Here is a 14,087-nt window from a genome sequence, read left to right on the forward strand (position 1 = left end):
ACACACTGACTGAACATCGGAGATATGGCTTCAGTTGGCCACAATAACAGGAAGCAGAATTACTTTACGACACTGGAATCAATGAACGGGTAGAACAAGTGTTGAAGACGTCATCATAAGAGAAGGAAGCATACATAATGAGAGGGAAAGAAGATGTAGCTGAAGAAGGTTTGGGGACCATTCTTGGCCTTGACCAGATTCACACTGAACAGCTTCTAAAATGACAATCCACCATTTTGAAAAGCTCAGGTGATTAAGGTGGATCCACTCCCGTATTGTTATCATGGTTTCACAACACTGGGTACAATGATGGGAACAAAGTTTCTTTCAGCACGTGGGTGTCAAAGGGAATTTAAACCAAAAAGTTGTATGTGCATTGTAAATAGGATGGATGCCTACAAGTTAAACATCAATACAAGATAATGATAAGGGAATAGTTAGACATAGTTGGGGAAAATGTATGAAAAAATGATGTTCCAAAATGTCACACTCCCTCAAAGGGTTACATCAACTTAAGGTTATGGTTAGTATTCAAATAGAGGTGTTTTGTGGTGGGGAAACAAATGAAGTCAGCTGTTCTCCATTGTGTGTCTGTGTGACCTCATAAAGTGTAAACGGCATCCTTCCTATTTATTCAGGTTCATTCCCAACCACACATATACACTAACTTCCTTGTTGGATGAACACACACTAGAGCGTCATCAGATAGTTCCTCAAGCCTCATGACCTCACTTAATGAAATTGAATTGCAGAGGAGAGTTTACTGGTAATTCATGGGATGTTTGAAGCTCTTGAGGGCCGATAACAAAATATGCAATATATCATTTAGGGTTACAGCTAATCAGTTCATTATTGTTGATGATAGTTTGGTGAGGGATAAGGCTGGTGTGTTCAACTGTCATCTTAAATCACAAAGGCATACCTGGAGTTAATTTGAGTGATGTCAAGTTATGGTCTCTACTTCCATCTTATGGAGATACGGCAAACTGCAGCTCTGTGGCCGATAAGTCTTTGTAGTACAGTCTGTCTCTATTGCTCCTCCTCAGGTTTATTCTAGTGTTGCTCCCATTAAGAGGGTTTGGTGGTGGGGGGACTTTTTAATTGCTATTTATAAAAGCCATTGTTTTTAAAAGCCATGTATAAAGTGTGCCTTTTTAGAAAGTGAAAACTTTTTTTAAATATATGACAATTAGGAATGACAGACGAAAAGACCAATACATAAGAAAAACATTACATTAGGTTTAAAGAATATGTTTAAACGTCTATATTTGGCCCATCTCATCTCTCTTTAATCTCTTTTATATTTGTACAGAGCAAATATTCCAGTCAAGGTGAAATCCCATAGAACATAATAGAGATGACGTATACTAATACAGTGTGTGCAAACTAATGCGGTACAATAATCATAAGTTCTGTTCTGTGTCTCAGTGGTGAGCAGGGTCGTCCTTCAATCAAAGGGATCGGTGGTTCGATCTCCGTCTCCTCTAGTCCATGTCGTTGTGCCCAGTCAGGCCCGTGAGATCACCCCCGCACCGCGGGGGGGCCTCGGCTGTGTTCCGGCTCACTGCGGTGAACTCAGCGAACACTCGGATCTCTGTGGTCAAATCAACCGGCACTGACATGTTGGTGCGCCTATATACTGACATTCATGGTAAACACGTTCAAACGACCCAGATCGACAGGGAGCGAGGGTTTTTGCAAAGTTTGCGGAAAAATCCACATGACACAACATCCGGTTTTCAAAATAAGAAGTCGACAAATCGTATATTAAATAAACAATATTCACATTAAGTATAAAACATGTGACCTGCTTCTAGTGAATTAAGGTGAAAATACAACTCAATTGTGTGTAAAGTGTCTTTATTCTTTGATTTAAGTGTTAATGGAAAGATAATAAATTGAATAATATCTAAATGACTGACTGATATGTATGTTTTTAGAATATTTCTGACCATATTCAAACATCTTAACTGTACCAATTCAGATATTTTACAAAGTAAGAACGGAATTGATGTTGTACATTTCGAATAGATCATTTCTGGTATAAAGATAATTGTCTCAATATGTTGAGCAATGTCTAATTCACATGTATATGATACAACAGTTTATTTTGGTATATTTGAGGTGCTATAGACATACTTTCCTCAATAATTCCAAATATGAGTGATGTTGAAGGGATCTCTGTCTTCACATGCACAGCAAATGAAACACATTTACTTTACCAATTAGGAGATATTCCAAATTAAAGGTTATACCTTTTTACTTAAAAAATAAAATTATGGATATTAAAAGTAAAATAAAATTACATTACAGACAATGGCTAATGCAGATGTGTTAAGGACATGTAGCACTCCATTGCTACTGATAATCTAACATTTGTACTTTCTAGATTATGAGATATTTATCATTGAAAGTCGTATCTTTTTACTTCTGAACGAAAATAAAATTTAAAAGTTAATTAAAAATACATTTAGCAATAAATCCAGTCAATGGCTAATTCAGATGTGTTATGGACATGTAGCACTCCATGCATACTGACAAACAAACATTTGTACTGTCTAGATTAGGAGATATTTAACATTAAAAGTCGTATCTTTTTACTTATTTGCGCTAGTCGGGGGGCGCCGGCGGGACGCCGACCCGCTCACCGAGAACGCAGGGCCGCCAGTCGTACGTTTTACCATGAAGGTAAAGCAAAACCTGCATTTGCAATAGCAATAGCATGAGCATTTATATTTCAGAATTGGCCATTATGTCTCATCCAAATTATTACATTTGGATGAGTATTAAGATTTATATTATTGCCATATATGACAAATCTTGTCAAAAATGTTTGAAAGTTATACATGCTCTTGTAATGCAGGAAAATAAACCCTCTTTTATGTTTGTTTTAAACTTAAAACATTTAAAAGTACAGGAACTTGAACAGTCAACAAGCATAACATTATACAACACAAGATTTGGAATAAAATTCATACAATTTCATTTTCAAGACATACAAAATATATACAGTCAAGACATAAACACTATATACAAAGACTTTTACAGTCAACATTAATATAAATATTTGCCAACCCCAAACTACAAATCCCACCCAATGCCTAAACTAACTACAAAGCCCACCCGATGCACAAACTGCCTCTCATCATTTGGATTATACACCCTTTTGGCAGGGTCAAAACCATGACATCAGTCCGTAAGGCAAGGTAGGGAGGCAGGCAGCGAGGCAGGCAGCAGGCAGCAGGCGGCAGGCAGCAGGCAGCAGGCGGCAAGCAGCGAGGCAAGCAGCAGGCGGCAAGCAGCGCGGCAGGCAGCAGGCAGCAGGCAGCAGGCGGCAGGCAGCAGGCAGCAGGCGGCAAGCAGCGAGGCAAGCAGCAGGCGGCAAGCAGCAGGCGGCAAGCAGCGCGGCAGGCAGCAGGCAGCAGGCAGCAGGCGGCAGGCAGCGAGGCAAGCAGCACGGCAGGCAGCAAGCAGCAGGCAGCAAGGCAAGTGTCGTGTTTCCTGTTTTATTTTGAAGTCCTTGTCTCTTGTGTCCTCTGTTTCTCTTCACTTCCTGTCCCTGTGATTGTCTGCCCTGTCCCTGATTGTTTCCTCCTGTGTCCAATCACCTGCACCAGCCCTCTGTATTTAAGCTCTTTGTGTCATTCCTCTTTGTCGGTTCGTCTTGATTTGATCGCTGAAGATCTTGTGTGAGCTTGTTTTGTCTGTTTGGAATTCGTTGAGCAATAAAGTTGCCTTTTCCCATGTTGACGGTGTTTGGGTCTAGTGTCCTGCAGCTGCACATAACACATAACCTCTCTTATTTACACGTGTAAGTATATATAAAATCCACTACAACTCAACACTGACAACAATTCTCACTCACCTGATGCTTTCAGTATTTGTAGAGCGAACAGTTTTCACTGATGTACCATCTCTTTTCTTGTCGTGCCAAAATCCATGTTTGGCATATCTGGGAAGGCCTCCATTACTTTGTTTGCCATCTAAACAATGGCACAATGTGTGATGTGCATGTGAGCGATTGTAGATTCTGCTAAACTAACTTAAATCAAAAACACTTAATTTAGGAAAAGCTTGTACTTAGAGAAATATTAATCTCACCATGATTACCACCAACCCTCAGCTACTGCAATCTTGCTGCACTGGGTGTTCCATAACAGCGCCCTTCCATTTGGTATCCACCCAGTCACACTTACTGTGGCAGATCCTCCTCATCTTGAAGTACTCACTGTGTGAGGACAATTCATGAAAGTGTCAATGTACTATATGTACATACACATGCAATTTGTATATAATATGTGAAAACAACATCAGTGTCTCTATAATTTGTTGGGCTCCCACATTTTGACATAATCTTTCTAGAAGCCTCTGTAACTCTAATCAATGCTTTAAGTCCTGAAATATTAAACCTAACCAAAAGTGCATGATGGACTCCCAATTTTTCTGTGTCTCTCTGCCTCTCTGCCTGTCTGTCTGTCTGTCTGCCTGTCTGTCTGTCTGTCTGTCTCTGTCTGTATGTTGCAACGCTCTCCAGGGTGCTGATCCTGCTGCTGGGAACAGCAAGGGAGCTATCCAGCAGTTTGAAAGCTTCATGAACTTCAACCCAATACCATCCTTGTCTAACCTTTGACTTCAACTGTTTCCTAGCATATAGACTAAATAGGCCCTCTTAGTGTTTTCTGTTTTCTGAATCAAATCTCATTTCACTCATGAGTGAGAAAGGCTTCTCTTTTCTTCTTCACTTGTTTTCTGTCTGTTTGTTTATTTCTGTGCAGCACATTGAAGTCAGCAAGTAACTAAGTTAGAAAGCCTGTTTGACTAAAGTGTTTGCAAAGATAATTAAACTCCTTAAACATTACTTTGGGCTCCTGCCTCTCACTGCACGTTGGTTCTTCCTGCATTCTTACAAAGTCCAAGGAAACTGCTAAATTGTAACTTAGGGTGACACAATGTGAAAGGTTTAGAACCTCTGTTACAAGTTATTCCCTGATTCTGGGGTTTAGCTCTGGTTTATGAGGGTATACATTTCAAACCATACCTGCTTCTGACAATTTCCTCTATACTTAAGTTTCTTTTATCATAATTATTACAATAAATGATGTATTTAGGCTGCCAAGCTCAAATTAAAAAAGTACCTGAATCTTTTTGCAGCATTGTTGGAGTCTGCCAGCTCTGTGGATATGGGAAATGGGTCCACCAAATAAACGCTGCTTTGTGCAGGATTGATGTACTAAAAACATAGAAATTACATGAAATATCAGTCAAAGATTATTCACAACATCCATAAAACAATGAAAGATCATAACGATGAATACAAATGTCGTCACTACTAACCAGAAACTTCCAGTGAGAATTTCGTACGTTCACAAAAGACACAATTGCCTCATAGTTGTCAAAGTTGATCTGTAACACATAAAAAAAATGAACTTGATAAAACATTTTCATATTGAATTTTTTGTAAATACCATACTGTAGATCTATTAAATTCATAAACATCCACTAACATGTAAAGAGTTATAAAACTCTGTTTGACACACAAGTTACCTTTGACAAACTGTTCCTTCTGACCGCTTCTCTCGTCCCAAAGAGGATCACACTAGCCCTGTAATAGTTTAGAATATACACTTTACTCCCCAAATGGAGCTTGTTGAGAGTGTGATGGAAGAGACACTCAATGATCTTAAGAGATTGAGAGTCTATTAAACATCATCAATTCATTTACATTTCAGACAATTACATCTGAATGGGTGACTGTGTGGTTGTTGTTAAAAAACACTTGGTCACCAAAATAGTTTGCATTGACATGTTTGAAGTTTAGAATCACATTCAAAAGTATGTTACTATAGAACAAAAATGTAAATGCAACTGTGGTTGCATTTAAAAACCAACTGAATAGTCAATCAGTTCAAGGGCTCAACAATCTATGTGGTCTTCATATATAGTGGCCCATTAAAGCAGCATGTCAAGGGTATTAGATACATGTGTAGTGTGGCTATTTATTAAGTTGTTCCTGATAATTGTTTCTGTTCTACCATTACGACTACACACCTCGCCTGCAAGCCACGTTGAGGTCTAAGTGTTCGTAGCTCACTGTGGTGGATAATGAAGCTGTTTCCTCTTATTTGAGGGGATCTCAGACACAACCACTTCTGTGTCACTTCTTTTCCACAGGTCCTTGAGCTGAGGGTCATGAAAGTAATATATGTTATTTAAGTAGATAAATAAACACTACTTTACATATTATGAGTTACACATGAGCAAATACATTTACACATTTTTTAATTATCATTCAATCACTGTTTCCTACCTAAACCTCTTTTTTCTTTATATTTTAATCTTTGTGTCCTTGCTGTTTCTCTTACCACATTACCTGCTTTCAATATTGTCTCCGCTTCATAAGCACTTCTTAGCTTTCCCTCTTTCTCCACAATTTTATTAATCTTCCATACATTTTTTATTCATCGATTTTCTTACTTTAGTTATTACGCTATTTTGATTCCTATTATACCTTAGAGTCTTCCCTCCTTTATTTCAAATGACCCTTTAAATATTTTTGTATATATTGGATCCTTTGGAGAATGATATATACTTTAATAATACTTTCACCAAGAAATGTATTTACATTACAGATACATTTATTACATTTCATGTATTGCTAAAACATTAACAATAAGTTCACCTGTGATGGAGCATCGACTGGGCTTCCATGTGCGTCCTCATCGTCTGTTGGGTTCTAGATATAACAATTGCAATATTAATGTAACGCTTTTAATTATTTACTTACAGGCTAACAACATGGTCAAATATGTATTGGTAACTGCATTTCATGGCAAATCATGCAAATGTGTTCCGTACAAAATGCAACAATAAGCTGATGATTTACAGGTGTTTTACATTACTGATCATTGTGTAACCATGCCACAATGGATTACCTGTGAAGGAGCTTCAAAGCTTGTTGACAGCCCTTTGATGCCCTTTTCATTAAGGTCAGGATTTGGTGTTTTGTTGGAGCTCGTGTTGGTATTTTTTTGGGTGTGCTCTGAGAAAAACACAAATGTTGTATTGGACAAAAAACATTTTGTTATCACATGTTATCCTATTTAAACATATTGAATAATAATGTATATCTAAAAAAAAAGATGTTTACCTTTTTTTGGTGCTGTTTGTAAACAAAAGGCTTGGTCATAGGAGACACATGAACTCCTCGCTTAATCTGTTTTCTCTGCTTCCACCTCTCAACGTCCAACGTCAATATCCAACACAGTTAGTCAGTCACAATATTGTAGTATCTGCAGATCAGCTCCTGAAGGCTGAGTCCACAGAAGTTATCCGACAGTGACTGGAGAAGGACTATAGAGCCATCACAAATGATCAAGACTGGCCTTTTTTTGACTCGTCGTCCGTAGAGTTTTGTCAGGTCCGTTACAAAGGCTCCCAGGAAATAAGAAACTGATGAGGTGGTGTGGTCACTGGTGATGTAAGTGGCTACAGGGACAGGGGAGGATCCTTTTGACGGATGTCTCACTACTATTTCATAAACATAAAATGGTGCAGTTTGCCCTTTTGCTTTATGAACAATGCTACCAGTCGCGTCCAAATAAATAATGTCATCCTTGCATCGCTCAAAAAACAGCTTTAAGGTCTGGGCAGACCAAAGCATAACGCCTTTGGGGTGCAATATTATGCTTTTGATGACAGCATCCTCAGAGCCTTGCTCTTCCTCCAGCATAAGTTGCAAACTTCATCATTTCATTTTTGTGCCTTTGGTTTTTTTTCCCGACTATTGCAAGACAGAGTTTTCATGACACCGGTTGTTGGAAGCTGATCTCTACACCCAGATGCCACGACGCTGTCTTCCAGTTTACCCAGGTTTTCAAAGTAAAGGCTTCGAGGCAGTTTGGTGGTGAGGGCATCTGCTACGCCATCGCTTTCACCAGCACGCACAGGCCGTCTTTTTAGTTCTTCACAGTGGTGCCACACTCTGTCTCCACTAAATGTCACTGAAGCCTTGAGTGATGACTCATCATCCACTTTTACCTGAACTTCGACAGGGCAGTCATCAAAAAGACAATACCCTAAACAATTAAACAATGGGGAATTTCTATTCGACCCAATTGTTTGCACATTGTGGTGCTTAAATACAAAGCTGCAATGTGGATGAACACTACGTAGTCCTTTGGCTATTATTGCTGTCCAGTTCAGTGTTTTGAAATGCCGTTTGTGTTGTGTCTTCCTGAGTTTTTTCCAGTCATTTTCAGGAATGAAAAAAAAACAGAGCTGCTTTGGCAATTCCAGAGTAAAGTATTGATCATTTTCATCTGATGATGAGGATGTTGTGGAGCCATTTCCTGTAGTTGTAGAAAGGAACTGCAAAACACAAATTCAAAACAAAAGTCAAAAAATCACATTGGGAAAGACGGGTTTGATAGTAGGAGAAGCATGGCTAGGAACAGATATTAACATAGCATTACAGACTGTTACTGCTTGGAAAACTATAGACCAAGTTGTTTTGTACTACTTTAAAGCAACATTATTTCAACACAAAATGTCATACAGTATTCAGTGTTTCATAACAGTTATCTCATTATTGCCCATTGTATCATTCACCTCTGGAGATGTTGTTGTCCGGTCATCTGGCTGTGGGTCCCCTGGACTCTCAGTCCGGTCTTCTGGCTGTGGGTCCCCTGGACTCTCAGTCCGGTCTTCTGGCTGTGGGTCCCCTGGACTCTCAGTCCGGTCTTCTGGCTGTGGGTCCTTTTTTCCTAATTTTCATCTGCACATTACAAGAATGTATTTGTTATAAAACAAAATGAAGATAATCAGATATAATCAGATATTAATGAATATTTCAATGTTAATAGTGAAACCATCGATACCTTTTTGTGGCGATTGAAAGCATGTTTAAGCCTCTTCCTATTGAGAATGACGTTTCCAATTCCCAGATTTTTGCACACCTGACCCCAGAAAGTAGAGTCTTCCTTACATCCTTCAGTGGTAGCCTGAAGTTTTTCGATGAGCAGCACAATATCCTCTGCTGCTATGGAAATATTTCTGGACTTAAAATGAAATAACAAATTACATTTTGTGGGTCAAATATATATATATATTGTAGAATTTAAAAATAATTACAAATAAATAACACGTACCTTTCCAAAGTTAGGAAAAACAAAGACTCTAAAGTGAATAGAACACAAAAATCATTCAAATCTGTGTTAATGGCTTGTACACAAAAAAACTATCAATCAATGGATCAATACACATTTAAGTTCATGCAAGTAGCTATATTGGGTTATTTAAAAATGTATTCATTATGAGATTTGTGACATTTAAATAATTGCATCATGTGTAGTTTTTAGATCAGACTTTACAGGCTTCATCAATTTGGAACTGATAAAACTGTCCTCTTACCAAAGCTCAGTGGCTTTAACCCACACACACACACCTGTTGAGAGCCCCATATATAAAGTTCTCCACATTTCAAACGTGAAACAAAAAAAAGGTGGTGTTTGTTATGGGACACATGTAAGATAGTCCTGTAAGATTAATTGGACATTTATTTATTGAAAACTATTGGCATTTCTCTAATAACTACGCTGTATACAGTTTCCACCCTAACCACACACACTCAACTTACAATCACTGGCCAATCACATCCAAATACGGACCTAAGCTAATTGGTCTTATTTGTAGATGTGAAAAACATTGGTCTGCTTATTTGAGTCATGCTGACAGTCCCACTTACTAACATACTACTAATATAACGATACAATGACGCTGTGAAGACGTTGCATACTTACCCTCGCGTTGCTGGCATCTTGAATGAAGGAGGGCTGATGGCCCAAAATTCAAGGTATACTGTGATAAAGTTAATTTACTCTAGAACTACCTGTCGACGCAGACTGTTTGCTAAATGCTACATTCAATTCTGTTACCGTAACTCTTTGAGCATTCATGCTATCGACGTAATTACAACGGAATCTGAATGGAGAGAAGCGGACCTTTCCATTGATATACGGTACATTACGGTAATAGTGAAAAAATGCTTTTGGGGGAGGGGTGGAAGTGAGCAGGGCAGGACAACATCAGTGAAGAGTGTTTACTTGAGTGATGTTTTATTTGTAAATAATATGTTGATGTTGTGAATAATAGTATTAGTATTGTTTCTGAGAGTTCTGCCATTGGCCGGCCCACCTAAGCCCCCCACTCAAGGCCACTTTCCTGTCCACACAAACAAAGTATTTTTAATGACCTTTTAACCCTTTGATACACAAGCTATTCAAACCCCTTCTAAGGCACAACATGTGTTTTTTTTGCTATATTTTTTTAAATCAATTAATTTAATCATTTAATATTCAAAGTATTCATGAAATATCTTGTTTTTGATTACCACAAAACATTCTTTACATTTTTCCATTCCTAATTTATGAACTAAAATAGTTTTTGTATTTTTACATCAAGTTTACACACATGGGTCAAAAATGACACACTTAAATAAAACAAACTATAATAATGATTTTGTTAAAAAAATATTATTTTAGCAATGATTTGGACCAAAGAATTACACATTTAATATTCTAAATGTTTATTTGTCACTTTGTCACACTTGCACTCACACAATCATACAACATACAATCTTGGACCTCTTCCTCTTCACTTGGCCCTCCTGTCTGATGTCTTCATGTAGCTGGGTGGTGGCAGTGTTTATTTTTTAACCCACATCTTCTCATTGCCTCTATAATATGTGTTTGGAGCTTCTTGATATGTGCCTCTTCATATGTGGCATGACATGCTCTGTTGTCATGTGGTGCTCAGGAGGACCACACCTTCTCTTTTTTCGGCACATAGCTCACCACGGTCATGTTGGCACTGAATCCAAATTTGGAGCTATGCTTCTCCCTCGATTTGGAAGTCTTCATGACAGGCGTGTCTGGCTTGTTCCCCACAATTTTCAGGTTCTTATCAATGAGCTTGTCCAATGGACTTTGCATTGGATCCAGTAACAGCTCCTGCAGGGCCAGCTCTTGTCCCCCCTGCAAGGAGGGTCAAACCAATAAAGGCCATGACTTCTACTTTGTCAACGCATCTCCACTCTTCCTCTTTTGCTGCTGCTCTTCGTCCCTCTAAATTGGTGCATTTCTAGAGAGTAAAAAGGTTTGATTGTCAGTATGCATGGAGTGCTACATGTCCTTAACACAACTGCATTAGCCATTGCCTGGATTTATTGCAAAATGTATTTTTATTTAACTTTTAATATCAATATATTTTCATTCTGAATTAAAAAGATACGACTTTTAATGTTAATTGTCTAGACAGTAAACATGTTTGATTGTCAGTATGGATCAAGTGCTACATGTCCTTAGAACATCTGTATTAGCCATTGCCTGGATTTATTGCAAAATGTATTTTTATTTTACTTTTTATATCCATACATTTTATTTTTTAAGTAAAAAGGTAAAAAAAAAAAAGGTTTTATATGTGTCTGTCTTCACACGAAAAGTGTCCGGTGGTCCACTACAGTGGGCATGTCATAAAATAAAAAATAATGTTCAAGATGTTTTTTGTTTTTACTCTAAGGAAATCACACACAAAATAAGAAGTAGGAAGACACTATTTCCCTCGGTTCCCAGGAGGTTTTAAGCCATATAAACTTCCCACAACAAACTCTTTTCCTGACACACAGTATCCCATCCCCATCTGCCGCCTCACGCGGCGGACACAGACGTATCTCCTCTCCCTCTGCCTCCGGCCGCGGAACACATCCCACAAAAGGAAGACTTCATTCTCACCTCCCCCGATAAAAGCCTTCAAGTGGACTTGACTCCCACAAGGGTTTTGTAACTCTCCTAATGTATTTCAATATATTGTGGAATAGACATTGAAGGGGTTAGATCGGGGGTGGGCAAACTTTTTGGCTCAGGGGCCACGATGACTTTTAAAATGTGACAGACGGGCCGGGCCAGTATCAGATGGATGGAGAGTGTTTGTGTGAACCAATATGAATTACAAGTAAAAGCCAATAACTAAAAAAGTAAAGAAAACGTTTCAGTGGAACAGTTTTGTCGGTCCGGGTCTTTCCAGTTGTCTGAGGCATATTCCTGTAATGCTGCGCCGCTCATGTCTGCGAGGTGAGGGTGGAAGTTACACAAAGCATGACACTCAAGATGGCACGAGGACGGCAACAAAGCAGCATCGATGTTTCTTGCTTTTTTTAATTATTATTGCTCAGACTATTTGTGTGAGCGCTCTCCTCCGGCAGAAAGCGTTACAGCGGTCTTTACTAATTTATCCATCCATCCATCCATTATCACCCGCTTATCCGGTGTTGGCCCGAAAGGCCTCCTTCTTCAGTTTGACGGCTACCCTCACCCCCGGTGTCCACCACCGGGTTCTAGGGCTGCCGCCACGACAGGCACCGATGACCTTCCGGCCACAGCCCCGAGCAGCCGCGTCCACAATAGAGGCTTTGAACAAGGTCCACTCGGATTCCATGTCCCCAGCCTCCCTCGGGATTTGTGAGAAGTTCTTCCGGAGGTGGGAGTTGAAGACCTCCCGGACAGGATCCTCTGCCAGACGTTCCCAGTTCACCCTCACTACACGTTTGGGCTTGCCAGGTCTCTCTAGCCGAGTCCCCCGATCATTGATCTCCGGCCTAAGGTGTTCTGGTACCAGGTACACTTATGAGCCACCTTATGTTCGAACATGGTGTTCGTTATGGACAAACTGTGGCTAGCACAGAAGTCCAGCAACAAAACACCATTCGGGTTCAGATCGGGCAAGCTGTTCCTCCCAATCACGCCCCGCCAGGTTTCTCTGTCATTGCCCACGTGAGCGTTGAAGTCTCCCAGGAGAACTATGGAGTCGGCAGGCGGCGCCCTTTCCACTTTAATTTATAATAATTATAATTTTTATAATTTTAAATTATTATCCGGCAGGCCGGATTAAAAAGTTTACATTTTACGACGTGATTCAAAGGATTATGAACGCCAAGAAGCGTCTCTTTCCTCCTCCTGCTCCTGCTCCTCCTCCTCCTCCTCCGGCTGCTCCTCCTCCTCCTCCTGCTCCTGCTCCTCCTCCTCCTCCGGCTGCTCCTCCTCCTCCTGCTCCTGCTCCTCCTCCTCCGGCTGCTCCTCCTCCTCCTGCTCCTGCTCCTCCTCCTCCTTCCATTGAATAAGAGTGAAGAAAAGATCTCCGTGGAGCCATACGCTCGTTTCTCTCCCCCATTCGAAGGGTAAGGGCTCCACCTAGCGGTCAGAGAAAGGTACTAAATACAACACATTTTCTTTCTCCCAGCCAGCCCCTCTCTCCCAAGAAAAACTCCATGAAAAGTGAAGTGAGCAAATGAATAAACGGTTTCATGCCAGGTCAATAGGCTGCAATGCCTTATGGGAGGTTTGAGAATGGTGTGTATAGTTAAATGGAAGCTGTGTCGTTAAATGGATGCTGAGTGTGTAATGATGTGCACATCGTGTGTAATCACACACGAGTACTTGTCCACAACCGTACAGAAGTATATATACACACAGGTACTATTCCCCACGAAGAGATGTGAGGTTGAATCGTTGTCCCTCTATTCCAGAGTCAATAACCTCAACTGCATTTGTCTTCGGGTCAAAGCGGCCCTCGTTATATATACCTCCCCCCCTCCGCCCAAAAAATCAAATCAAATCAAATAAATAGTCTCTACCGTTGTCCTCGAGTCAAAGCGACCCGTTTTTACCCATGACAATGAGCCTGGGACAAACAGATTATGTTTTGTGTGTGTGTGCGTGTGTTTTTGTGTGGAGGGGAAGAGTGGAGTACAGCGTAGACCTCGTGGTCAGTCTCGCCGGTATGTTCGCACTGATCAAAGGCTCCTTAGCGAAGGCAGTTTGAGCCACGGGACACAGGGTGTATGCTTGTGAGTGAGGACAACACGAGGGTTAAGTTTGTTTGCTCACATAATTAAACAGTTTACATAGGCCAACCTCACTCAAGAACCGGTTACATTTTTGGTACAGAGCGACAATCCAGCTGTCCCCACTACATTGTGTAGCTAACATTTTCACGGTTAGATAATTAAACAGTCTACATTAGCCAAACTTAATCTC

The sequence above is a fragment of the Cyclopterus lumpus genome, chromosome 10, assembly GCF_009769545.1.
Source record: "Cyclopterus lumpus isolate fCycLum1 chromosome 10, fCycLum1.pri, whole genome shotgun sequence".
Taxonomy (NCBI): domain Eukaryota; kingdom Metazoa; phylum Chordata; class Actinopteri; order Perciformes; family Cyclopteridae; genus Cyclopterus; species Cyclopterus lumpus.